Raw genomic sequence first — 27,938 nt, forward strand, 5'->3', positions numbered from 1 at the left:
AATGTTTTGAAAAGATCGAGTATGACAGAGTTTTCTGGTCCAAAGCTACTATTGTATCCTCTGAGATGATCTGAATCTTGTACAGAGATACTTTGAGACTATTTAAATATCTTGTTTCTGATCAACACCCACTGCTTTCATCATCATAGTCTGCTTTCTTACCACTTGAAGAAGGTGCGGAGTCTGAAGGTAATCTCCCGAGTTTTCACTCTCAAGCATCCATTATGATCCCCACCATGGACCTCATATTTTTATAAGGTCTGTAAGTACTGCTGAAGAAATGGTACTTCTCAGCGTGTGTGTATGTTCATTTTTTTCATTATGTATTTATGAGACATGTCTACTGAGGTCCAGAAGGCAGGGATGGTTGTCTTCATACTGAAGCAGCCAGAGCCCATTGTACTCCTGCCAAAGACTAGATGGTCCGCAGGTACTTGTTGAAGGACAGAATGAGACTGCCATTCAGGACAGCAGTCAGCATTTGATGTGAGGACACATAGCTGATAAATGCCACCCAAATGCTTGACATTTTAGTTAGTCTCAAAGGCTTTGTCACTGGTCAGTGTTCACTCATCACCAAGACTTAAAAACTAGATTGGACTGATTATGTGCTTGGCAGCCTGTCCACACCATCCCTATTTTTAATTTTTTTTGCATGCTGAAGTGAGGATGTACTAAGGGACACCCAGTACCCCAAGTTTGCATATAAACCAGGATGGCTTTGTAATCAGCTCAAGGTCTCTAGAACACATAGTGACGTTTTTGTTACTGTTGTTTAAATAGCCTCACTTTCATTTTACTACGGTGTGATCAGTACCCATCACCCGCCCTCCCAGAGACACTTTATAGAATGGTGGCAGAAGCTGGAAGAGGGAAGGAAAACAATGCTGAGTGCTTCCTATACACATTAGCACTTTCTGTGGCTTTTCTCTCTAATGAGGTGGCTATAACCTGTTTTACAGGTGAGAAAACTGAGACCGGGCGCAGGACAGGGCAAATAAAGTCCTACAGCCAGCATGAAGCAGGCTTAGGGTGGGAATTCCTTTAGCCTCTCGAAAAATCCCTTTTAGTTCAGGCTGTCTCTCCATCATAAACAAGTGCCCTTCCCTTGGTAATGTGCTGGTAATTATGATCCAGACTCACGAGGGACAGACATTTCTTGGATTGTATTCACTGTTGGTTTTCCCCTCTTCAGTGATTGCTACGAAGACTCGGTAGCTGTTACCATGGTTTTGGGGAAGTTGTCTGTGGAAGGGAGGTCTTTCTTTAAGGCATCTCGCTTGCCCAAGGAAGGAACTGTTAATTACCTCTGGCCGAGCTACAGCTGCAACCTGCAAAGCCAACCTGAGAAGTGCTGGAGGTGTGGAAAAGAATTTCAGGGGGTCAGGCAAGGAGGGAGGCCGAGGACTCCCAGAGAGGTGTGAGCGGGAGAGAGGAGCCCGGCTACGACAGAATAACACACAACTCAGAGGGGGCCGGGGGAGAGGGGGAGGGAGAAAGACAGGAGGGGAGGAAGTAGAGAAAAGTAGGGGCAGGGAAGGCGAAAGTTTCCAAAAGGCAGCGAGCAAGCCGGAAGGGAGGGAGGGTCAAAGAGAAATCCGAGAAAAATACTGAAGAGCTCGGAGAAATCCAGGAAGAAAACGAGGTGAGGAGACGGGAGAAAGCAGCCCAGAGAGAAGGGAGGACGAAGATGAGGGAAGACAGCGCACGCAGCAGCAGAGGCGGCTGAGCGGGTAGGAGGGCGAGCGGCCGCGGGAGAGGGGGCGCATCACCTGTGTGGCGCCCCCCGGCGCCGTGGTTAAGCCCTGTTCCAAGCGCGGCTCGCCCGGCCTCGTAGGATTGGCTCCCGCCTCCCATTCATGTAACCTGCGTGTGTGTGTGCGTGTGTGTGTGTGTGCGTGTGCGCGCGCGTGTGTGGCGTGAGTGTGTGCGTGTGTCTCTCTCGCTAGCTCGCCCTGCGTGTAAGAGAGCGAGGGTGGGGGACGAAGGCAGGCAGGCGAGCAGGGAGGGGAAGAAGAGGAGGGAAGCTATTAAACACACACACACACACACACACACACGCACACGCACACACACCCGCTCGCACACACCCGCCTCCCCCCCCCCCAGCCTCGGGATTGCAGCTGTTCCATGTGGGGCGGCAGTGCTGGCAGGAACGCCGGCCGGGAGCGGCCGGGAGCCGGAGCCCGGCGTGCGCGCGCGGCTGGAGGCTCGCCGGGGCCCCGCGCCCCGCGGGACCTATTGTTGGTCTCGCCGGAGCTGAGCTCGGAGCCGGGACCTGCTCCTTCTCGGGCGCCTCTGCCGTCCACGCGGAGCGGAGGAGCCGGCGGCGCCGAGCCTCCCCTCCCCGCCGTCCTCGTCCCCGCTTCCCCGGCGGCGGCAGCCTGCGGCCACGGTAAGGCGGCGCGATCGGCCGGCTCTAGGGGAGAAGCGCCTCGGGGACCGCGGCGGCGGCTCGCCGGCTCCGGCGCCCTTCCCTGCGCTCGCAGGGTCCGGGAGCGCCGGCGGCTGGCCGGGGGCTCCGGGAGACGCGAGCTCGCCTCTCGGCTCGGCGCTGGGGAGGGAGGGGGAGAAGGAGAGCTGGGCGTCCAGGTTGCCGGCTAAGCGAGGAGGAGCCTGGAGCCCAGCGCCTCGGCCACCGCAGCCCCGGGAGTCCGCAGGGCGCTGGAGCCCGGGAGCCGGTGTGGAGAGCGGGGAGGCGGGAGCTGGCCCCAGACTCCGCACCGGGGGCGGGATGGAGGTTGGCTCGCTGCAGGTTGGTCTGCGGCGACCGGCTCCCGTTCCCCGCCGTGGCCCAGCCGCCTGCAGCCCCTCTGCGGACTCCCGGCGGGCGCTGGAGGAGCCCACGAGGCGGCGCCGAGCTCCCGCGCTGCAGCCTGCCCTGCGGGGCGAGAGGCGGCTGCGGCGGCCCCCGTGCGCGCTGCGGTGGGAGCCGGGAAGCGGGGGACGCGACCCCCAGACCGCACGCTCGCTGCAAGCCGCCCGCCGCCCGCTCTTCTCGTCGGCCGCGTCGGTTCTCGTTCGGTTGGTTTTGGAGCGAGTTGAGGCTGCAGGCGCCGGATGGACTCTCTAGGGGTGCACGGATGTGAGTGTGTGGCTGCTTGCACCCTCAGCTTCGGGAAATGTGCTGGGTATTGAAATGTGATCTCTGAGCTCCTTAGTCATTTTCCTAGCGATTTTAGAATGCAGTCTTTGCACTGGAGGAGCGGGCAGAAGGTGGTGGAGCGGGGGGTGTGTGTGTGTGTGTGTGTGTGTGTTTGTGCCCACACGTAACCCAGGAATACCTCGCTAACTACTTGGGGGGAAGAGGAAAGAGTGGCTTGAATGGTCAGTGCTTCGTGGCGGGTGCGTAGGTGGGTTTCTCTGGCCACTGCCCTCCTCTTCTATGCCCTGCCCCCCGCCTAGGCCAGGTTGGAAAGTACTGGAAATTCAATTGCGTGGTCTCTAACTTTGGAAATTGGCAAGCCTTTCAGCCGGAGATGTTAAGACGATTTCTGCACCCAGGTCGGTGTGGATGAGAGTTTTGCTCAGGTCACACGTAGAACCCCTCCTCGGACCTGCACCAGCCCCCTACCCAGTTGCCACCCGCGTCCCTCCAAGCCTGGAGAGAAAGGTTTGTACACATCCAGTTAACCGTAAGCCACCGACGCAGCTACGGAGACGCAGGGAGTCAGCCCGGGTTTGGCGGAAATCTGAGCGCACTGTTGGCGTCTGGTTAGCCCTGGAGCTCGCCCTGCTGCTCAGTAGAAGGCGCCGGTGGGGCACGCTCGCCGTCCCCAGCGCCGAGGCCAGAGGGTGCCCCTGTGCCGAGCTGTGCGGCCGCGCACGGAGGCGATCTGCCGAGCAGGATCGCGGGCAATTATATAAGCTGCCTCGCTGATCGCCCAGAACTGTGCTGCGAGCAGCCGATTCCTGAAAGACGATCCTGAAAGTTTTCCTGCTTGGGGACTGTAAGTACCTGGGAGATTCACTCCGGGAAAAGACACCTTGTTCCGAGGCGCCCGCTTCTGAGATGGGCTTTGGGGGCTAAAGCCCTGTCCCCCAGGAGCCGGCTACTGAGGCAGGGACCGAGTGGGTGGAAATGCAAGATTAATCTGTGAAGAGGAGCGGGTCAGAACTCGGGTTCCTTTGAGTCCTTGGAGCCCCGAGACTCAGGTGTTGCAGGGATTGGGGTGCCGGAAGGCCTTCCAGGGAACGGAGTTTTAGGAAAATCGGCGCCCTAGGAGTCCCCAGACTCTTCCTGGCCCCTCCCTGTCTGTAAGCCCAGCGCCCTTTACCTGTTTAGAAACCCACTTCCCATTCCTTTGAGAAATGCCCAAGTGCCCCAGGCATCCAGGCCCAGATTTCGGTGGTTGTGGTGAGTTAGGAAGTAGAGTCCTGGCCTCCACCGGGGTGGGGTGGGGGGACAGTTTCTGCACCCACTGCAGAGGCGATGGGAACGGGTGCGTGGCACCGCTTCCGTCTCCTCGCCCCGCTCCCATGCTGAAAACAGTTTGTTTCCACCGCGCTCCTTCCCAGCCCCCCCCCGCCCCCACCCCCCTGCCTCCATCCGCAGCCGCAGCCTGTCGCACGTTGATGGGCTTTGATGGAGAACCGCTGTAGCGGAGTGTTTTTAAATCGTGTTTTTCGCCTGTAGAGGGAAAAGCTATCCCAGCCCTGGCAGGAGGAACCCTGCGGAACGCTCAAGTCCGGGGCTTGGTGGCCCTGAACTCCCTCCCTCAAGTCAGATGATAGCGCGCCTGGGTGGGGAGGGTTTTGTTTTTGCCACATTCCAGCGTCCTGAAACTCCGCATCACCCCTCCTCCCCCGCCCCCGCCTCCGAAATCCCGGGTCTGTCTGAGTGTGTTCGGCGCTGTAAAATAAATCCTCCCCCGCGCCGACCTATGGGGCTGTTCGGATTTCCTGCCTCTGCCATGATCCTTAACAATGCGATTGCAAAGCCAGTTCTGGGCTGGGAAAAATCCCCAGGTGCCGGCCGGCCGCGTCTTGACCTTGCTGAAGGCGCCTTCGCCGGGGCTGCCGTAGCGGCTCCGGCCCAGTGGCTGGAGCTGGAGCAGGAGTGCACCCCGGAGGCGGCCGGGTTCGCTCCCGGGGCACGGCGGACGGCGGAGATCGCGGCGGGTTGGCTTGGGGGAGGGGATGGGCTTGGCGGCAACCTGTTTCCCAGCTCTCCGGGCCCAACCTTTAGCTTCTCAGCGCGGCTGCCGGCCCCAGGTGACTCGCCTCTCCGTCAGTCTCTAGAAGCCTTCTGGAAGGGGTTTCCAGAGTTGGCTGCGGCCCCCTCCAGCTTTCTGCCAACCTGGGCTGTGCGCCTTTGGCCTTGTGCTTTTTGGTGGTCTGAGCAGTGGTCGGCACTGGAGGGGCTGCAAAGTGGGCGGGGCCTGGTCACCGAAATCGGAGCTGTGGTTTGCCAAGTTCAGACCAGGAGTGCCACCCAGCTGGGGTCCCCAGCAGGTCCCCCCCCCTTTCCAATGCTTGCTCGCTTTCTTCAAGACCCTGGGTGCGCTTCTGGCGCCCAGCAGCTACACTTTCCCGGCTTTTCTCTCTTAATGCTGAAGTTATGAAGACTGTTTTCACAGGTGGTGGCAGTGAGAATGAGTTTTCTCTCTCTCTCTCTCTCTCTCTCTCTCTCTCTCTCTCTCTCTCTCTCTCTGTGTGTGTGTGTGTGTGTGTGTGTGTGTGTGTGTATGTGTGTGTGTCAGTGTCTGTGTGTTGGAGAGGAGTGCAGAGGTTTTGACCAGGCCAGACCATAACCCGAAAGCGAGATTTCTCTCTTTCTAGGCACTGTAAGACTACTGTAAAAGAATCCGTTTACTTTGGTGAGGGCGACAAGGAAGCCTTTGTCCTAGTGGGACTGGGTCAGTCTGTGCTGCATGTTTGCAGCAATGACATGCCAGCAGTAGGCTCTTCAAAGTGGTGGATGTCTCTTGCTGACCCTATAGTTTAGCAGCTTTTCCTCCAGGGATGGCTACTGAAGTGAGTGGGGGCGGGAGACAGAGTAGTTTGTGCAATTACCATGTTCTGGGGTGGAAAAGGTGTCAGGGATGGAGAGATTCCGTTCTCTAGAGATGTCTCCTGTTCTTGGGTTGCCAGTCCTGCTTTTAATGAAGCCATCTCTGGGTAGAAGTAGGCTTTGGGCATTAAGCCATGAAACCACCACCCTGTGGAGGAGAGAGTCAGTCCTTGCCCCAGGATGGGGCAGGGGGAGGGGGTTTACAGCCTGCACTCCATTTAAGGAGGAACCCTAGGAGTACAGCAAATGGAATGATCTGGAATGCTAAGTAGTGAGCAGATGTTCAGCCAAAGGGTGGGTATTGGGTTAGAGGACTCTCTTTCATTAGAATTTAGCTCCTTTTAGTATAATCCCTTCAGCCTTTTGTTATTTTGTGGGAGCATGTTGGTGGGTATTCTGCTTACTGGTTTGGGATTGTGGCTGTGTGACTTTAGGGAGGTTATTTTGGGAGGTTCACTGCCTCCCCTGCAAAATGGGCTAATGCCATCTACTTTACTATACTGTCAGCAAGCATTGGCACCCATTAAACCTCTGGCAAACGTCACAGACGATCATTCTATCCCTGCTTCTTTAGACTTTCTTCAGTGTTGTACATTTGGTGGGTGAGGTTAGTCAGGAAACTACAGCGCCCAAAGAACCAGCAACATTGCATCCAAAGTCTATTTAAAACCAGCTTCAAGTGCTTGGAACAAAAATATCTTCCCTTTTCTTAGAAAAGTCATTTCCAGTTTTGTTAGAATTTGTGCTCCACTGGGTCCCTTTTTCTGACAGAATTACACCCTTGTGCAGATTGGCATATTATATAACCTGATATTTTCAGATCAGAAGTTACAACTCTGGCAAAAGAGGTGATCAGGGATTTAAGCAAAAGGTTGTTGGACAGCACAGAGGAGGGACTCGACGCAAGATGCCAGTGTACACTCTTTAACTGGAATGGAGGCTGAAGGATAAGCCCAGTAATGCAAATGCTCAGCCAGGTTCTTAGCTGCCTGCCAGTCCTATTCTGACAGGCAGCCGCTCTGCCCATGCCCAGCGTTCAGATTCGCCAGTCAGTCCCAGGACATTCTCCTACATCTGTCTATCTAAACAGACAGAGGAACAATAGGATTTAAATCACCCCTTTGCAGATTTGATCCTAAAAGCCTAGCAGGGTAAATCAAAGTAAATTTTAGATCCAAGGGGCCAGTTTTCACCTGCCTCCTTACATGGTCCATCACACGAGTTTATTGTAACTGAGCTCTGAATCTCCCCATCTTCGTTCTGCTTTGGCAGAGAGTTGTAGGAGCCACTTTGGGAGGAGCCCCTGATCCCAGGCAGCTAAGAAACCTTACAGCTTTCTATAGAAGAGTGTGTAATAAAACTTGTAAATATAAATGTATATATGCATGTTTACACACACACACACACACACACACACACACATATAGTGTTATTGTATGGGTAATTTATTCATTACCTTGCCATCCTTTTTCTTTATTGTTTTTGCTCAAATTACCTAGGTAAAATGCTGTCATTGAAGCACTTCAGACAATATAGACACAAACAAAATAAGTTTAAAACAAGTAGTTAAAATAAGCTTAATTGCTGTTTGGGGTTGCACCTTGAGACTTTATGAGTACAGGAAAAGTGAGGTCATATTTATAATATTTTGGATGCTTGTTTTTATTTAGTGATAAAGCATATAGATCGCCTGTTGTAACACCCCCCACACACGTCAACAGTTTCAATAGCAGTAGAGTCCAGAGGTTTTACTATAATATGCTTTTATTTAGACAGTCTACACTTTTTGATTTCTTGTTTACTTTTAGCTTTTTATCACAACACAAACACAGTGGTCAGCTTTGTACATTCCCCAGAATTTCAGCATTTCTTTAAGACAGATTTCTAGAAAGTAGGGTTGCCTCCGAGTCAAAGGCATGTGCCGTGCTCTGTCACACATGAGAAGCAGTAGGGTAAACTGTGTTGTCTAAGTCTTTTTTAGCCCGAATCTGTTTACTTTCCAGTCCCCTCTAAGCTTGGGAACCAACCTAGGTGGTGGGAGAAGGTAGGGGTGACAAGCAAACCTCCACAGGGGAATTTGCAGAACTTTGAGGTGTTTTGCTGAACTGTTAGGAGAAAATCCCTCCCCACACCCCGAAGAACATTTTTCTTCTCTAACTGTCTTGGAATCATCGCTTTCCTTGGCGCTTCAGCCAGCAGTGGAGTTGAAATATGTAAATATGTTCCTCAGCCTTGTAGGTGGGGTTGGCTCCATGGTAAATGACAAACAGTTCCCTGGATGAGTGAGCATGTCGCCGCGAGAGGGTAGATCTGCTTTCCACATTCTTCCTTCTCTGTAGCTCAGAGGCCTTCGGTTGATGGAGGAGGTCTTAGGAAGACAGAGTGGAGAGGGAGACCATTGTGAGAGAAGGCTGTTGTGCGAGACATCTAAATGTCATTGCACTGAAAATGAAGCCCTCGTTCTCTTCCCTGTCCCAGGGCGATAGAAAAGAAGTCACTGTGCCTTCTTGCTGTATCAAAAACTAAAATTGTTGGGTATCTTGTCCCCTCAGAACATGAACCACACTCCAACGAGAGGGTACGTTTGTGATCTTGGCGCTGCCAGTGCTGCCTTTCTGTGACCCAGAAAAGATGTGTTTCCTGTGGTGAGATGGCTTGTCATGTGACAGAGAATTCTGTGGACCCGGTAGGGGAAGCCTCCCATTTCCAAGGTGTCCCTGTTCTCAGCAGGATAAATCAGGAGTTCCCTTAGATCTTGTGGAAAAAAAAAAAAAAAAAAAAAAAAAACAGAACAAAACAAGAAAAGGTCACCTCAGGGTTGTCGGATGACAGCTTGTCACTGTACACAGAGTGGCTCTCCTGGTCACTTGTCTGACTTCAGACAAGGTTTAGAGGCTGCCTTTGATACCTATGACACTCTGGTTTCACCCAGGGAAAGTGAGAGAATGTGGCTGTCATTTGCCTTGTCTGAACATCAAATCCCAGCTTCCCCCTCACTCCCTTTGGAAAACAGGTGAGAACAGGCCACAGGTGTCACGGTCTGTTGAGCAGTAGCCGCTGCCCACTGCCCACGTCTTTCCCCTGTCTGTCCTGTGCTTGGCTGGATCATCAGGGGCTACAGGTGCAGTCAGTTAACATTAACATCCTCTGATAGTCAGGCTTCAAGAAAATGAGTTGAAGCTGGGACCGGAGGCTCACATTGCAATCCCAGCACTGGGAGTCCCAAGAGTTCAAGGCTGGCCTGGGCCCCATGGAGAGACCTTGTCTCAAAACAACAAACAAATTTCCCCCCCACCTCTGAGAACAGTCTGTTTTTCCTCCCAAAAACAGTTATTTCTTGCAGTGAAATAACTGTTGGATTTTGAACATTTGGTCTTCAAACCCTTTGAAAGACAAAAGGGTGGAGCTTTGCACACACCTCACTGCTTTGTGGAGTCAGTTTTCCTCTCTGAAATTGCCTTGGGAGAGGAGAAAGATGAGAGGCATTGGAAACCAGAGTTTCTCAGAGTTGAATATGTGTCCATGCCTACATGAGAATCCTGTTAGAAGGCGTATTCTGGTTCAGTGGGCTGGAGGACTCAAGACCGACATTTCTAACTGGTTTGTTGCTGGATTTTAGGCTTAGTGTCCATGGTTCCTAGTGAGGAATGCACTTCCAAGCACTCTCTCCTCTGATGTTCTTTTAGAACCTGACAGTAGTGAGCCCCAGACACCAACAGGTTCTAGCTGCCCTAGATTTGGGGGCTTGCATTATAAAGAGTGCACCAGTCTCTCCTTCTGGCTTTTGAGCCCTGCTGTCCTCATTTCTATAGACACAGCTAGAAGGATATAGTGAACCCGCCTATGTTGTGAAGGAGGGAAGGAAGGAGACAGGAAGCAAGGAAGCACCTTTCCAGGGCTGCTGGAGTCTGTCCCAGCTGAGGGAACTTGGGAGGGAGGAGCAATGTCTCACCAAGGTCACCTGCCTGGGACTAACATTTGATAGTAGGTCTCTCTAGCCCTCAACGCCTCTGTTCCGTAGAATGGCGACCTTAAAACTTTCTAGAATAACATATAATCAAAAATCTGCACTAAACAAAGTGCTTGTTTTTAGAAGAAGAGTTTCTCCTTTTGTTTTGTATTTATTTTTTTCATCTGGGCCAACTTTGGGAGTAGATCAAGACATTTACAAATTTGCATCATTATCATGTAAGCAATTAAGGTGCTTAAGAGCTTAAAAGCAATTTGTTCAAGTTGGTTAAATATCCACCCTCCCCAATCTTGTTTGTATTATTAATTTACCCATCAAACTTGTGATATCAGCTCCACAGTGAAGGCCCATTTCCTTATCTACTTATTGGTAGCACAGTCCCAATGAAAGAGGTTTGTTTTGATAAGGTCCACAGTGAAAGGACCCAGTTCAGGATGAGTCAGAGAAACCAGCATTTTACTAAATAAACCCAGCCCTTCTTTGGCCTCTGGATGTTTAAACGTTTTATTAAGGTACAATTATTCTGAGAACCAGTTAGTAATGCAGCTCTTTGCAAACATTAATTAGCTGATCCCTATATCACCCCACATGACTGATAAGTAGCATTAGCCCTCCATTTGAGAGAGTAAATGGACACACGGAGCTGAGGGGGTAAAAGGCCAACTCTTGTCCTGATGGAAATATGGTAGTGGCAGGTGGAGTTAGGAGACTGAGTTTTTCCCTCAGTAGTGTGTGTTGCAGTGCAATAGATAGCATAGAGCCACAAAGTATACCTCCGTAGTCACTAGTCACAACCGAAGTTAAACTTAATGAAAATTCAGTATAACTGAGACACCCATTTCCTGTTACAGGAGTCATTTTTCAAGGGTTAGTCACATGTGGGTAGTGGAAAGGTCTCAGAGGCAGCAGGAGGTGAGATGAGGGGATTATCAAGGAATAACACGGAAGCTCTCGCCATCCTAGGACTCAAATGTAAAACTTCTCCAAACTGGCTGTCATATGAGGAACACTGAGTAGCCCAACTTGTGGCCCAGCTCTTTGGGGTATTGGTTAGGGACACCAATACTTAGGGACACTTGAGACACCAAATGATGGACTCCAATCGTGCCTGTACTGTGCATACACTCTAACATTAGCAACGTGTGCCTCTTCGAAGACTCGTGCTATTATTTATCACTTTTCTGATTAGCCAAGATTATTTTTAAGACAAGGCTGGCTCCTGGAGAGGATGATGGGAGACAGGTACTCCCCTTCCCTGCTGGTGGAAATGCAAATTAATATACCCTTTTAGGAAAGCAATTTGGCAGTAACTGTCAGTAGTCTTAGAAACACTTACTCCCTTTAGTCCAGTATTCCAATTCTAGGAATCTAGCCAAGGAAAATATTCAGAGACAGGCAGAGAGGTTTTAAGAATAAAAATGTTCACTGCAGTATTATTTATTAGTTTGGGAAAAAATAAGGAATGGACTGGACAGAGTATCATATAGCCAGACAGTAGTTTAGCATACAAAGACTAAACGTTATTTTTTTCTCCCTTCTTTTTTTAATTTTCCATCCTTCTATCCTTCCTTCCTCTTCTTTTGTTTGCTTTGAATCAGGGTTGCCGTACAGCCGAGGCTGGTTTAGGACTTGCTGTGTAATTCAGGCTAGTGTCAATCTCACACTGCCCGTCTCAGCCTCCTGAGTGCTAGGGTTACAGGTGTAGACCATGTCCAGGGAGGTTAGTTCTTTTTCAAACATGTTTTAAAAGTGGCACATGTATAGAGTTATTGAAACAAAAATAAAAGCATCGTGTATATTTCACATTATTCTAGCAAACATGTGGCTGAAGAGCCAAAACAGAGTTTTCATTATGACATGTTTCTGTGTTACAACCTGTGTTTTCAAAAAGCACATTCAGTCTGGAGTGTGGTGATCATCCATCAGTGACTATAATACCAGGCAGGTATTGACAGGCTGAGGCAGGAGGATCATAAGTTTGAGGCCACCCTGTGCTACACAGTGAGACCTGTTTCAAGAACAAACAAAACCCCACTAAATACCATATTACTGAATCCCTATTTATATAACAATGTACTTTTTCTTTTTTATGTTTGTATACATGTACATGCATGTTTTGTGGAGACTAGAGATTAACAGTGGGTGTCTTCCTCACCTGCTTTCTATCTTATTTTTTAAGACAAGACCTTTCACTGATCTTTGAACTCACCAGTTCAGTTAGACTGGCTGGGGAGCAGGGATGCCCATGTCTCCTCCTCCATAGTGCTGAGATTACAGCCTGGGACCCGGCAGCCATGTGCAAAGTTGGGTGTGACATCTGCCTGCTCTCCCAGAGCTGGGCTGGTAGAAATAGGGGCATCCCCGAAGTTCACTGGCCAGTCAGTCTAGCCAAAATGGCAAGCTCCAGGTTCAGAGAGAGACTCTGTCTAAAAGAATAAGGTTGGAGTGTGATTGAGGAACGCACCCAACATTGGCCTCTGGCATCCACACACGTGTGTACATACACATGAATAATATATACATCTATGAAAGAGGAGAAAGATGAATGAGAGAAAGAAAAAGAAAGAAAGAAAGAGAGAGAGAGAGAAAGAAAGAAAGAAAGAAAGAAAGAAAGAAAGAAAGAAAGAAAGAAAGAGGAAGAAAGCAAGCAAGCAGGAAGGAAGATAAAGAGAGAAAGGCTAAAGTGACTTGGATGAGCAGGTTGGGATCATGAGTAGAGCGTCACCTTTGTAGACGGTGTTTGAGGAAGAGCTGGTGTTCAGACCCTGAGCCATCACCTTCCTGGCATGGAAACCTTTGGCAAACCTTCTGTGCCTTGCTGTCCTCATCTATAAATAAAAGAGAGGGCAGTAAATCAACCCCACATCTCACGGCAGTGAGGATTCAGTGCTCACCTCAGTAAAGATCCAGCCCAAGCAAGCAAAGATGAAGATGCCATTAGGAACTGGTGTGTGCGCTGTTAGAACCGTAAGCTCATGATGTTCCCTGGAGATTTATGGGAGCTTCACTCTCCAGAGGCAGGTAGAAGGTGTCTTGTGGCTCTATGATCCTTACTCGACATGCTTGTGATTGGCAGAGCCAAACCTGGCATAGATGTGCTGACTATGGTCCCATCTGTCTCTGGTGCAGACTCGGAAGCCGTCTTCCGCCTGGCCCATTGTGTTTCTGAGCATCCCTGCCGTGCACAGCACGGAAATGCTGTGTAAGCCCCTTGCCAGTTCCCAGCCTTGCTGCTTCTCTTGCTCTCAAGGAACAAATACAGCTCTCCTGCCTTGTTTGCAGGACTGACTGACTGAAACCCGAAGAGCTCTTAACTGAAAAAGCAGTGGCCGTGGCTGTGAAGCCCAGTGTGGCGCCATGTTCCAGGAAGTGTCTAGGACTGTAGATCAGTACACTTACTGCAACCATGGACAGTCTCCTCCCAAGCCTTCTCCCTTGGCATCTGAAAGCGGGACCGAGTTTGGCAACACCTATCACTCCCAGCTTTAATGCCTTCTCTCTGTGGGACCTTGACAAGCTACTTAATGTCCACATGCCTTAGTTTCCATGTTCATCAAATGGGAATAATATTGAGAAGTTGGCAGGATTGTTAGTGTGCTTATTGGGAAAGACCATTTATGACGAGCTTAGGAGTCCTTGTTACTGCTGAGTCAACATGATAATTCCCAGAACCTTAAACGTGATTTATTGACTTTTAGCTCAGTAGTGGAGGGTTGACTTGGCGTTGCAAGGCCCTGGGTTCAATCCTCAGCACCAAACAGAAACAAAAAGGAAAGAAAAGGAATCCATTGCTAAGTTCTGGGTTTCTTTTTCTTTCATTGCTGATGGTTCTCCCCTGTGCTGTGGTTTTGTGAAGTGCCTTTGAGGGCCTTGCAAGACTTTTGCCAACACAGGGAAGAATGACTTCTGTCTTGTCGCCTGGTCGCTGCATGCATTCCTCTGAGCAGCCACCCTCTTTTCAGTAATAAAATGTAAAGCTGAACTTTCTGTCTCCAAATGGTTTGTGTGTGATCTGGTACTTGTGTGACTTGTTGGTCATTGTCCTTTGTGACAGTAGTGGCTTCCGGCATTGGCATTTTTCTTATCTCCCCATCTGCTCAGCTCTGGGTCCTCTACACTGCTTCTGACGCTTGTCAGGGCACTTCAGGGCACAGGTGGGGCTGGGGAGGATCAGAGATTTAAGAGGGTTTGAAGGTGCGATTGCAAGGTTGTATGTGCTCCAGGAGGACCTTGGCATCGTTGCCTTTTGAAAATGAAGGCACCTGTAGAAGTAGAGAGCCTGGCGTCTCTTGAGTAAGGTGAGCAGACCCTGCCCAAGTAACAGCCATCCCTCTGCTCCCTGCATCTACAAAACACCCGCTTCTGTGAGTGACTATTCAGTGCTAGCTTTAGTTTCCAGTTTCATTACAGAGCATGACAGGTATTGCTAATCCCCATCTCTGCAGTAGACTCACCTGATATCTTCATACCAGAGACCAGCCCCTTTCCCCGTGAGTGTTCTGCCTTTGTGTGTGTGTGTGTGTGTGTGAGAGAGAGAGAGAGAGACAGAGAGAGAGAGAGACAGAGAGAGAGAGAGAAAGAGATCGGGGAGATGGCAAAGCTACCACCATGCCTACTAAGTACAGCCTGGGCTGAGAAATGATACACAGAGAGGAGCTTCGTTAAATGTCAGTTTCTTCCCATTTTCAAAGAAGCAGAAAGGATCCCATATTGAGTAATTTATGTATGAGGTGAGTGACCTAATTCACTAAAGCCATGGGACTAGAATATGGTAATCAAGGCTTCTTGCTCCACCCTCTACCGAGCCTCTGGCAAACTGGGGCATCTCGGCTGGGGAGTCAGCTTTCTCCCCAGCCTGATCTGTTCCCTCCAGCAGCTGCATTCTGATGCTGGTAAAGGCCTCCCCCTGCCTGGCACTGTCAGGTTAGGCCTTTGGACTACTTCTGCCCTTTTTCAGTTCTTTCCCAGGCATGTGTCCATTAACCCCTCCAGCACAATTCCCCCAAGCCTGTGAGGGCTCTTCTGGAGTCCCCAGATAGAAAAGATATGCCTCATCTATTTTCAGCATGTCAAATGTACACCACATGGTACTAACCTTCCAAAGTTGTGCTGGAGCCTTGACATTGTGGTAGGGTCTGAAAGGCTTTGCAGTTTGGGGGCTGGGGTTTTCTTATTTATTTATTTATTTATTTATTTATTTTTATGTATGGTGGTGTTTTGATTGCATATATGTTTGTGTGAGGTGTTGGATCCCCAAGAACAGGAGTTACAGACAGTTGTAAGCTGTCGTGTGGGTGTTGGGAATTGAACCCAGGTCCTCTGGAAGAGCAGCCAGGGCTCTTAACCACTGGGCCATCTCTTCAGCCCATGATTTTGTTACAAAATGACTATAATATGTGTGGAAGTTCTTGGCAAGCAAGATGACTTAGGCTGTAAAGGTTCTTGCTGCAAAAGTCTGATTATCTGAATATGATCCTTGGAGTATGTGTAAAAGTAGAAAAAGATAATGTGTTCTACAGAGCTGTCCCCTGACTCTAGCACATGTGCTGTGGCATCTGTGTTCCCTTCCAAATCGTGTGCACACATACACAAATAAATGCTAATCCTGTCACTACTAATGACATAAATAAAGAAATTCTTCACTCCTTTGTATGCACTTTTCTTGAGAGCATCTCGAGTCTACCTCAACCTGGGAAACTTTGCTGTACTATACAGAGGCCTTCTAAAGTCAGATGCATTTCTGTAGTCCCAGCAACTTGGGGTTCTGATGCAGAAGGACCACACACTCGAGGTCAGCCTGGACAACATTGGAAAGTCTGTCCCAATTCTCAGACAAAACAAAATAACAAATAAGAAACACCTTAATGCATGTAGAAACTAGCTCGAGACTTGTTAAGATACAGGTTTTCAGGGCTGCTTAGATGACTCACTGGGAAAGTGCCTGTCGCACCAACAGGAAACCAGAGTTTGGGTCTGTAGCACCCTCATAAAAGCTGGGCATGTTGGCCTGCTCCTATAACACTAGAACTGGGAGAGGCAGACAGAAAGATCCCTGAAGCTCCCTGACCAGCTAGGCTAGCCATGAGTCTCAGGTTCAATGCTAGGCTCTGTCTCAAAAATAAGGTGTTGGGAGATAGATAAAGATATCCATTATCAACCTCTGGCCTCTGTGTGCAGATGTGGAGAAGCATGCACCCATGCACCTGGACATACTTGCATACACCACCCAGGAGCCCTTGCTATACACACAAACACAGATTCTTATGCAACGGATTGGAGAGTTGACCTGAGAGTCCATGCTTCTGACAAGCTCCGTGGAGACACAGGTGCTGAGGATGGACAGCCCTTCCTTGCTGAGCAGGGTTTGGAAACCTTGATCTTTCTCCTCCCCCTACTTTCTCTTCACCTCCCCAAGTTCATACGTAGCAGATGTGGAGTGTCAGAGAGCAAATGAAGTCTGTCAGCAGTATGCATCTGGCTGTCAGGATTGCTGCTGTCTCCGTAGTGGCAGCTGTAGTGTGCCCGTCAGCACAGAAAACTGCCATGCCAGGGACCAGCCAACTGTACTTGTAGCTAGGGCACTGTGCTCCTCAGGCTTCCTTACCATACTTAGATATATTCAACTTTGTGACATATGGTGGAGGAGGTAGCAATTTTATTATTAAAGTATTATTTTAATGATTTCATACCTTTTTTTTTTCCTCATGTTTGGGGACAGGAAATAGAGTTGAGTGAGAGTATTTGTCTAGCATGCATGAGGTAATAGGTTTGATTTTTTTTCACTACTGAAAATTTAAAAAAATCATATTTTCATATAATGTGTTTTCTCATGATAGCAACAGCGCACGTTAGCACCAAAACGTTAAAAAAACTTGAAGTAGCACAGATAGTAACTGAAAATGACACACAACCCTGAAGCCATGTAACCACACTTCTAACATTGTGATCTTTTCTCACATATTTGCTTATATTATATAATATTTTGCTTGCACTGCATGCACGGGGCTCAGGCTGGGGCTTCAGACGCCCTGGAACTGCTGTTACGGGTGGCTGTGAGTCATCTCTGTGTCCCCTAACCTGTAATTCTAATCTTCCTCTTCTCCTGCCCTCCCCTGCCTCATAGAACAAATTATAAACATTGTTTTCTGCCTTTAATGTCACTCTAATTTCCCGTGCTGTTTCATGTTTCTCTCTAACAGGCCACTTAGGTGTGCACATTGCCGTCATAAGGATGCGCCGTTATTTATCTAATTTCCTGCTTTTGTTTCCAGTTTTCTACCACTGTAAATAATGCTGAGGCGCACATAGCCGTGGGCTTTTCTGTTTATTTGTTTCCATTTTCTTCCCTTGAAATTTCTAGGTCAGAGATGACGTAGCACTTCAGAGCATTTGATACGTACTGCTCACGGGAACACAAGAGCAAGAAGGTAACTTAGGTTCTCTTTACACACGACATCCTGGCTAACAGTTGCTTGTCCTATTTTCTTGCCTACACTGAAGAAGATTTCCTCATAATTAACGTATTTAAAGCTTAGCTACATAAGACACAAGTAACAGAAAAATATGTTTGGGAGGAGTTTGAGCAAGGGCGTTTTCGTCATTCCTGCATTGGGCTGGGAGCTGTAGCGATGTCCCATGGATGCCAGGGAACCTCTGGACATCTTAGAGCAGACAGCTGCACTGCACTCGACTTCTGAACGCATGCTTAAAACTGTGTCGTGCAAGGTGAGGTGGCCAGCAGGTGATGCCGTAGCACACGGACACATATTCCTTGCTGGATTTCTGTGTAAGTGAGCACTGGAAAAGGAGAAGGGTGCTTGCAGAGTCCTCCCAGACCGTACCAACCGTATCTGACCACCTCTTTGATACTTCTCTTGAGTAATCTCACATCAATCTTGAGTTTTAATGTGTCTCAAACTCATCCTTTCATCGAATGGTGTTCTGTCTATAGTCTTTGGCCTATCTTGGCCAATGGGAACTGCAACCTATGTTTCATAGGTCCCAAACATTGGAGTTTCCTTTAGTGCCTGATTTTATTTGTTGTTGTTATTGTTTATTTGTTTTGTTTTGATTCCCAAGTCTGAATGCAGAACTGTCTGGATAGCTTAAGATGGTTCACCTGCAAAATAGACGTATTTTGTAGATGTCTAGAAATGAACATATTTTCATTATCTTTACCACTACTGTCTTGCTCTGTGTTCATCTTTTCTCATCGGGATAGTGGCATTTTCTTGCCTGAGTTCCCTGTCTGTCCTTGCTCCCTTGCAGTTTCCTGTCATCATGGCAGCTAGAACGATCCTATTATTAAATCCATATTTAAAGTCCATATTAAAATAGAACTGTGTTCTTGTCTCACCTCTGCTCAGACCTCAGTAAGGGATCTTTACTTGCCTCCAGGCAATGACTAGTATCCTTATGAAGCCTACACCGCACCCTCCCCAGGCTTCCCCACCTGCCTCCTGCCCCATCACTCTTGTCCTTGCTTTATAGGCTTCAAGGCTGTTCTTTTGCCTGAGATGTTTTTCCCCTTGATATTCCTGTGGGTAACTGCCCACTTCCTGGCCTCTGCTTCGGCATCATCTTCTTAGCAAGCCTCATTCTGACAGTCGTGTTTCAGTTAGAACCTTGCATTCACGCCTGCTCTGCTGTTCCACACATATATTTTCACTATATATTTTCTTCTTCCCACTGTGTTAAATGTTCTGCCCTAGTATTCTTAACAAGATCACCCTAGCTGCTACGTGGAGAATAATCTGAAAGGAGGGGGTGGGCCAAGGGCAGAGCACACTGTGTAATTTACTTATTTATTACTCTTATTGGCCGAAAATGAATAAAGACTACCCAAATCGGCATAGGCAGGGACTGTTTATTCAGAGCTCGTTACAACAACAGAGTCAGCCACCATCACTTGCCTTTTCAGTGCCTCAAAGGCAGGCAGGGGAGTAGTCAGCCTCATGGTGAGAGTGGGGAAGGCTCCCGGCTTCTCTGATTGGAGACTGCGTGGAAGGGAAGTGGGGCTAGCTGGAAGCCAGCATTCTTCCAGACTGCCTTAGAAAGCAAATTTTCCTTTCTCTAATTCCACGTGGGGCTAAAAGTTATGGAGGCTGGAGGGTTAGGGTTGATTGGCCAATGTGGTCAGTTGTTTTTGTATCTGATCTGGCCACTGTCTGTCTGTTCATCCCATTTTCTGATAAATGCTATTACTCTCCATGGAGGTGGAGAGCCTTGCCTTTAGTTCACAAAGGTTACCCCCAGCCCCCCTCCCCACTTCGGCACCTCAGCAAAAGAATCTGGAAGGTCACTCCCATTGAGTGTTTTGGTGAATTGTGCAAGGCATCTAGCCTGCCTCATCTCATTTAATCATCACAACAAACCCAGTGAGGTCTCTTAGAAATTACATTCTCAGTTATTCTTATGTGTGCGTGTATATGGGTGGGAGGGTGCATGAGCTCCACCAATATGGTCAGAGGACCGTCTTTGTGAGTTAGTTCTCTCTTTATACCACGTGGGTCCCAGTGATAAGACTCAGGTCATGAGACCCAGGAGCAGGTGCCTTTTTCCACTGAGCCAACTCACTGGCCACCAATTTAATAGTAGATCCTGTAGGGGCGATGGGGACAGTGAAACGCTTAAAGCAGAAATCCTACCCTCCCACCCCCACCTCGCAGTGAGATCTTCTTATTTCTTTTTTTGCAAATGTTCAGAGAGATCCCACATCTTCCTTGAAGCCCTGACTAACTCAGTGAATGAGAGAACCGGGTGCATAAACAAATCCACCTGGCCCTAATGCAAATGTTCCCCCAGTTGGAGGTTTCTGCTCAGCTCACAGAAAATGGAGGGGGTGGGGAGCTTGCCCAGGAGAAGTAGCAAGCTATGTCCCATCTCCAGGGGTCACTGGGTTTTCAGGCAGAGCTTTGAGTAGAAACCTGCCTTCATTGCTGAATCAAACCTTGTTGTGAAAATTAATTTAAGCTCTGGGAAGACCCCTTTAAAGCTCTCTTTTAAGATTCTAAATAGATATGCAGTATGGGAAGATCCGTTAAGAGTCTTGAGTTTGGATGCATGAGCATCAAAACTGGCTCATGCGTGTGTGTATGTGTGCGTGTACACATTCAGGCCTGCCTATAACTTCCAGACTATTCTTGGGATTTTTCAAGTTTAATGCATTGCCATGGTGACTGTCATGGTTGTCGCTCCTTGATCTGTTGTTGTCGCCGGTCTCAGTTCTCCATCCCCCTAGTCATTACTAAATTAAGTGCACTGGTTCAGAAATGGACTCCAGAGGCAGGCCAGCAGGTGTCCCAAAGTGCCTGCCAGAAGCCAAGTCCGCTGCATCAGACTCTGCCAGTGAAGACAGCCTGGCGTGTGCTGAGCTGAGGCACCGTGTGTCCAGAGTAGCAACTCCGCCAGCAGCACTTACACTACGGTGTCTGCTAAACAATGCAGCCAAGTTTGAGTGTAGGCCTGCCCGGCTTTGACTTCATTACTTACTCCAGGTCTCAGCAGCATGTAGCCAAGACTTTTGGGCCAGTTTCTTATGGGCTCACCACCAGTTAGTCCCCTGGGGCTTCAGTTGCCAAAGGAGCCTAGGCTGGGTGGAGAGTGGCCTTCAGTTAGGCTGCAAGGGACTTCTTCACAGTGCATTGGATTACTACTGCAGGGGGGAACCTCATCTCTGGAGGAGAGCAAGGAGGGCCAGACTCCTGAGGGGAAACGTCCTGCAGGGGGTTAGAGAACTCCGCTCCATGTTCTGATTCCGAGGTCCAGGGTGAGAGAATGGCTGGTTTCTTTTGGTGGTGTTCCTCAGCGGGATCCTGGGCGCCATCAAAGAATGAGTAGTTGAGCAGCAAGAGCTTGCAGAGTGAGCTCAGACTTGGACAACATGTAGTGTGAGGCGAGAGGAGTAGGTGTGTCCGCCCAGAATTCGGGGTTCTTAGGACCCAAGGGAGTAGTTCAAAACACTCAAGTTGGAGTCAGGCTGACCTCTGCTGAAGTTCTGGCTCAGCCATCTCTGCCTGAGGTTGTCTTAACTTTGGCACCATTGACTGAGAAATTCTTGGTTGCACTAGTCTGTGTCATGCCTCGTAAGGATAATCACTGGTGTCTTGGGATCACGAGCTTCTGGTGCTCTCTCTACCACTTGTGACAAGCAACATTTTCCCGAGACATTGTTAAATGTCATCTAAGAGGGGAATACAAGATTTTCTCAGGTCGAGAACCACTGTGCTGACTTGTGTGGCCTTTGGCCAGGTACCAAAACTCTTGGATTTAGTGTTTGCCTCTGCAGTATGTGGTAACAAGACCAGCTTAAGGAAAAAATGAGGGAACGCCAGTCAGGCTTCTAGCACAGAGCCTGGCTCAGGGCAGATGTGTTTGAGAAAGAGCTGTCATTCCCACGGTGCCTGGCAGAGGCAGGGGAGGCTTCCAAAAGAAAGCGATGCTTGTGGTCAGACTGGAAGGATGAGAGCATGTTTTCCGTAAGGACGTGAACTGCTGTGGTCAGGGTTACTCTCTCTCTCTCCTCAGTCTACCCCCACAAGCCTGCTCTCACTTGCTCATTGCCCTTTCTTCTTTGCTGTGGAATAGACCTCATAGTCTCTTAGCCTCTAGAAGAGGTGCGTTTGATTCTGGCCTCCTGTTTAAGGTCCCTGGGCTTTCTGTACCTTATGTACATGGAACTGCCCTGTGTCTAGGTGCAGGCCAGGAGTAGTTCTTGTTTCCCCATCTTGTTAAGTATAGATAGGGAATTTCTTTCTGTGCAGCTTTTCTGCGAAAGAAAAAATAAAAAATGCCCTGGGTAAGCTTTAAGATCGGGTCTGGATGGGCTAGACTGAAACTAAGAATGTGGCTGAATATTTTATGGAGACCCTTTCAAACCACACACTCAGCTCTCGTGGACAGTGTGTGTGTGTGTGTGTGTGTGTGTGTGTGTGTGTGTGTGTGTGTGTGACTGTCTCGGCTCAAGCCCCACCCCCCAGACGGAACTTTGTGGGGTAAGTCTTTTCATTTCCCCAAACTTTAGTTTCTTCACCTATAAGAGCATGGAGGCTTGCATCTGCTGTGGGGGTGTTGGCGAGTTCTAGAGGGCAGAATAGATGGAGGACTTGGCAGGACCCTGAGTGTTTAGTATCTGTTTAGTCGGAACTGACTTTTCCATACCTAGATTTTGTGGTTTGAGAGACAGCGCTATCCTTCTGAGTGACACAGACCAGTGAAATTAGACTCCTGAGGGACTGGGTTCAGAGTGGCCTTCCTCATCTTCTCTTTTGAATTTGCACTTTGGGATTGGGCCTGGAATCTTTGGAGGGTGTACCAGAAGACCAGATGTAGAGAAAGCTTTCCCGTGCTTCCAGCAGCCCAGCTGAGCATACTTTGGGTTTAAAAATAAGCCGGCCTATCAGAAGGCAGTTTTAAAATATAGCTGTGACAAGCAAATGCCTGCCCTGCTATTGCACACAAAAAATTAGTCATTAGAAAGGTCAAATGAAGCCTAGGAAGCTCCCAAGCCCCAGCCCTCACCTCAGGCCAGCCAGCCTGGGGCCAGACCCTCACTCCTCCTGTTTCTACCAAGCAGCTGAGGTTGTTGTAATAAAAACACGAAGAGTATGGTGTTTTGTAACTATTTTTATACCGACATCAGACTTGATGTTAGTACTTCTGAATTATTTAACATTTTTCTTTCTCAGCTGGCCTCAGCAGTGAGTTTCTCTTCCAGGGCGGAGGGAGTTGTTTTATAGGAAACGGAGGAAGCAGATAAACACTGACTGCAGGCTCTCTGCTCTCTCATTGGGAGAATGACAGTAGCAGGTGTCCTGTCATGGACCAGCGGCCTTCTATTAGAGGGAGGTGGAGGGTCTCTTGTCTCCATATTCCAGAGAGGTTGTGTAGCTCGAGTGAGGGAGCCCAGCGGGAAGGGTGGGGCTTGAGGTCTTGCAGATGCATGGGTGTTTCGGGCTGAAGAGCTGGTGCAGTCTCTGTTGGGAGGGCCTGTACGCGGTGCTACACGCTATCCGAATGTACATGTAGGCGCACATCACCTGTTGGCCTACAGGGTGCCTGGTCAGATCACCCCCTCACAGTGTGAAGGTGAACAGAGGTGAAAGGATGAGCCCCAGCAGGCTGACAAGCAGGAAGGGGAGGGGCCTCGCGGTTGCTGCGTCTTCGGCATCACAGGGAGCTGGCTGTAGCTGTAGTGGGAGGCTGGCTCGCTGCACTTTGTGCGGTTCCCTAGGGCTTTTTAACTTGAGTCTGTCGGCTGGGTGGGTGTGTGCAGAGCAGGTAGAGCCCCGCCCTCGCCGTCCAGCCTCTGCATCTTGGGCCTCTTTAAAGGGGCCGATGATTGGCAGCTTCAAACCACCCCTAACAGTGAGAAGCAAGGAGCTGGACTCTTATCTGCTGCTTCACATAATTAAGGTCCGTCGTGGACTTTCCGTGGCCGTTTGAAATAGACATCTGGGCTGAAAAGAATCCTGCCGCAGACTGCGACGCTCTCGCTGCCGCCGCCGACCCAGTGTTATCTGTTTCTTTATTTCAGAGTCAGAGATTAGACATTCTTATTATTCTGTTCCCCCAGCTTCTATTTAATTATCAGTGACCCCAAGATGACTCTCTTTTAAACATTTTAAAATCCTCATTCTACCGTGTGTGAAACCTCAGCCAGAATTGTGATATGAAGTCTCTATGGGAGAGGGGCCTCTGGAAATGAGCCGGGGACAACTTACTTCAAAAGTGTCCATCATTATAGTTTCAATAACGTTCTCCAGGATAAAATAGCTGTTAGTAATGTTAATAACAGCTGTATTTTGATAGGGCCGCACTTTATGACTCTATCAAGCGATATCACATTCTGTTAAATAAAGTAATATTTGACACAGGCAGATTCCATGTTATTAAATTTTAGATAGCTATATGAAATACTTGGTTCTCCTTCACACACTCACACACACACACACACACACACACACACACACACACAAATGCATGTATTAAGACAGCGGTGCACCTTCTCACCCCCACCCCAGATGACTTTATACAAACTGAAGGGGTGATTCCTTTCCTTCCAAGATGGCTTCTTATGTGAATGGTTCGGTTTTAAGTTTTCCAAGAAAAAAAACAAAACAAAAACAAAGCTGACAGGTGTGCTTTTAGACTTCTCTGCTTATATGATCCTGTGAAGAGGAAGGAAGAGGGAGAGTTATGTTTTCAGAGTCAATCCCGTGCGGCAGATGCCTCCGCATGTGTTACAGCCCATCTCAGGTGACACACACGGTGCTACAGGAGCCGACAGGATTCTCTCTTACAGGTCAAGTCTCTAAGGATACATTGCTGGTGGAATTGTCACTGAGCCTGGTTTTATCTGCCTGGAATGCATGTGTTGCCTTTCCCCCATCCCCAGCTTAGCTCCAGGGACTTGCTCTAAACAAGTTTTCCCATGTTCTGCATGAGTTCTGTGGCGTGTGGAAGGGAGTAACAGTTCTCTCCCTTCATGGGGGAGAAGAACCTTTGGCAGAATGTATTTAAATAAGTTTGGAAATTGCCAAACGAGGCTGCCTGGACATGTGTCTGCATTGCCGGGGGCCTTGGAGCCTTTCCTATGCTCAGGAGCATCTTCAGTGGAGGTAGAGTGTGCAGGAATTCCCCAGCTGGATGGGGCTGTGCCTCAGTGGTAGAGTGCTTGCCTTGCATGCCGGAGGGCCTGGGTCTTGAACCCAGTTTAGAAGGATTCATCTCCAAGAACTGTTGTTCCTTCTTAGGAAGCTCAGACCAACAGCTTTGGATGTCCCGCAGAGTTCCTCACCGATTGCCCCCCCCCCCCCCCGGGAGGCCAAAAGCCTACCCTCCTTTCTGACATCTTAGCTTCTCAGATGAACGAAGTTAGGTTTTGTGCTATCCCTTCCCAACTTATCTTACAGGAAACATCAAAAAATTTAAATACAAAGAATAAGTGCTTAACATTTTTCTGTATGCTATCAGGAGGGAGAAAACTTTTATTATGTTTTGGGAAGGATTTGTGCTGGTAAAAGAACTAATAGGCAAAGATAAGCTTTTAAAATACATCCAAAACAAAAAGAACATAGTGGATCAGAACAAAAATGTTAACATTTTATTAAGGAAACTTTAAAATCTTCCTCCCTTCCTTCTCTTAGGTACACATACACACATACAAAATGCCACCCTCAAACTCTCTACCTTGGATCTAGAGGGAACTGAGGGATAACTGTCCTATGGACATTGCTGGGGGCACTGAGGTCCAGAGAAAGAAAGTGTCTTAACCCACCAAGCAAGCCTCTTCAGGGGACAGAGGCCAAGACTTGGATATAACATTGCCGTCTAATGTCCAGACCCTGATGTCTTTCTGACCTTGACCTCTTTGCCTTCTTACAGCCAACCCAGGAGATGGCTTCCTTTTCACTAAGGAAAAGAGGCTGGGAAACTTTAAGCAACATGACCCATGCTAGGAACTGTCACATGGTGGGATTTTAACTCTCTACACGGGCAGTGTTACCTGTGTCAGGCCTGGGACACAAGCTTTTTGATTGCTCCCAGCATTCACTACCTGTCCCTGACTCAGACGAAAGAGCAGTGGGTTGTCCCAGTTGTCTCCTACAGAGCTAGAGGGAGCACCCCATTCTGGAGATGAGGTTGCTGTGGGTACCCATGTGAACAAGAGGGGAAGGAGCAGAACTCCTACCTGTGGGCCTGAGCCTGGGCTTCCTCCATCTCAGCTGCACAGGTAGGCTGGTAAGCCTTGGAGTGAGTCATTATAGAGTAGACAAAGGCCACTGACACAGCACAAAGGGAGGCACCTTCCTTGTTAATTCCATATTACCATGGCTGCAGGAGTTGTTTTGAATTCTTTCCTATGTAGTTTTCAAAAGCCAGGTGTGTGTGTGAGTGCGTGTGTTTAAACTCATGCTTTAGTTGTGAGTTTGTACTGAAGGCAGGGATATGGCTCAGCTGCTGTCCTGTAGGCTTCATTCCATCCTATGCTTCAAACATTTCTGGACTAAGCGTATGTAGGTATGACCCAGGGCATAAACAATCCCGTGAAGTTGCTTCCTGCATGGGAGTACCTGGGGAGACCATCTATTTATTCAGGTGACACAGCTATGGCTAAACACAGGGTTGGATTCCTCCTTGGGAATTCGGTAGTTCCGTCATCCATTTGTTCAGCCTTTCAAGCCATATTTGTGGAGCACATCTGATTTTTCCGGGCGTAGAGGTGGACTAGAGTGAAGGGAAGAGACAATAGCCACCTCGAAGAATATAGCTTGTCTGAGGACAGCCACATGAAGAAGTGGCTGCAGCGGATGTAAAGTGTACCTGGGGACACATGTCAGCCACCCCTACCTACAGGGTGCAGGCAGGCAGTCATGGGAAAGGAGAAGCTTGGTGGGGATATGGCTCAGTGAGCATAGCTTCCAGATTGCCAGCACCTACGTACGTGTGCGTAGCATCTCACCTGTAGTCCTAGCATGTGGTATGCAGAGACAAGGGTTCCCCAAGTGAAGACAGTGGAGTCCCCGGAACAAGCAGGGTAGTTGGACTAACCAAATGGCCTCAGTTCAGAGACATCCCCTTAATATATAAGCTAGGGAGTGATCAAAGAAGACCCCCATAGTCAACCTTGGGCCTCTACATGAGTGTACATACGTGTATACCCGTGCGCAGGCAAACATGCATGCATACACACACAACGCACACGTATGCGTAAACAAAATGATGAAGCCTGAGCTATATGGATGGATGACCAGGGTTAGTCATGCTGACAAAGGAGGGCATTCTAGGTGCAGGGGTCAGGATCGGTGTTGGAAGTCAAATTACTTTATTAGGACTCGAGCAGGAAAGAATAGGTAAAAGATCATAAAACACAGAATTAGCCATCAGAATCTGATTAAAAGTCACCTGGGTGATTGTGACTCCATAGAAACGGCACCTTACTGCCAGGAGTGTCAGAATTCCTATATTTATGTTTCTCCTACTGCAATTCCAGTACTTCTTGAATAGGTAAACTATACACGCTCTAAAGATCCGTTGAGAAGACTTTTAAACAGGAATACTCTAAATGTCCACGGCCCGCCTCTGCGCCTTCCTAATGCGGTAGCTGTGAGTCATAAGCAGCATCAGGCTCTTTGGCTTCATGTTTCATTTTGCTTTGTTTGCCTTGTTTTGTTTGAGACAAGGTCTTGATAGGTAGTTGAGTCTGGCTTTAGCTTGTGATTCTCTTGCTTCAGCCTCCAGAGTAGCTGAGTGTGTGCTACCATATCTGTCAGTTACTGGGCTCTTGAAATGTGGAGAGAATAGGATTTTACATTTTATTTACTATTTAACATTGTTAAAGAATAACAATATTATTATAATTTATATCTATTATATAAGTATATATTCATTATTATAACAAATAATAATTGCTATTAAATTTTTTTGAGAGAGGGTTTCTCTGTGTAGCCCTGGCTATCCTGGAACTTACTCTGTAGACTAGGCTGACCTCAAACTCAAGAGCCTCTGCTTCCTGAGTTCTAGGATTAAAGCTGTGTGCCACTACTAACTGGATACATTTTAATATTATTTTTTTGCATGCATAATTATTGCATTTAAATTTTCTTCTGTTGGGTGATCCTGGTATAGTAGAGGGAAACACAGAAGCCCATTGCTCATTCACACACTATTTGAGGTACATGGTGGGAAAAGAGCAAGCGAGCATCCAGCAGTTAAAGGGTGACTCTGTCTGCCTGGAGATCATCAGGGAAGACTTCAGAGAATAGAGATCCCTCTGAAGAGGCTTGACAGTCGAGGAGATCCTCAAGTGAGGGAATGTGAGAGAACTCCCCAGGGAAAGGCAGAAGCCGAGCAAGACCATCAGGGAGCTTAGACTTTATTCTGAAGGGGCAAAAGGGTGATGTTTAGATGATGTCACAATGCAATTAGAAAAAAATGTCAAGAGCCTCACCTAAA

The 27,938-nt window shown here is 48.5% G+C and overlaps 1 long non-coding RNA gene across 2 annotated transcripts in view; it reads left to right on the plus strand.

The window, feature by feature from the left end:
• LOC132647262 (uncharacterized) overlaps nt 1–27,938 on the plus strand; it is a 2,298,480-nt gene that overhangs the window by 2,107,463 nt on the left and 163,079 nt on the right. Inside the window, exon 1 of one of the 2 annotated variants that reach the window (XR_009585628.1) lies at nt 1,815–2,395. The exons of the other annotated variant lie outside the window; for it this stretch is intronic. This is a non-coding gene — a long non-coding RNA (uncharacterized LOC132647262). Of the gene's footprint in view, nt 1–1,814; nt 2,396–27,938 lie in introns of those variants that run through there. 2 annotated transcript variants of the gene reach the window in all.

This window comes from Meriones unguiculatus, chromosome 14 (genome assembly GCF_030254825.1).
Source record: "Meriones unguiculatus strain TT.TT164.6M chromosome 14, Bangor_MerUng_6.1, whole genome shotgun sequence".
NCBI classification, from domain to species: Eukaryota; Metazoa; Chordata; class Mammalia; order Rodentia; family Muridae; genus Meriones; species Meriones unguiculatus.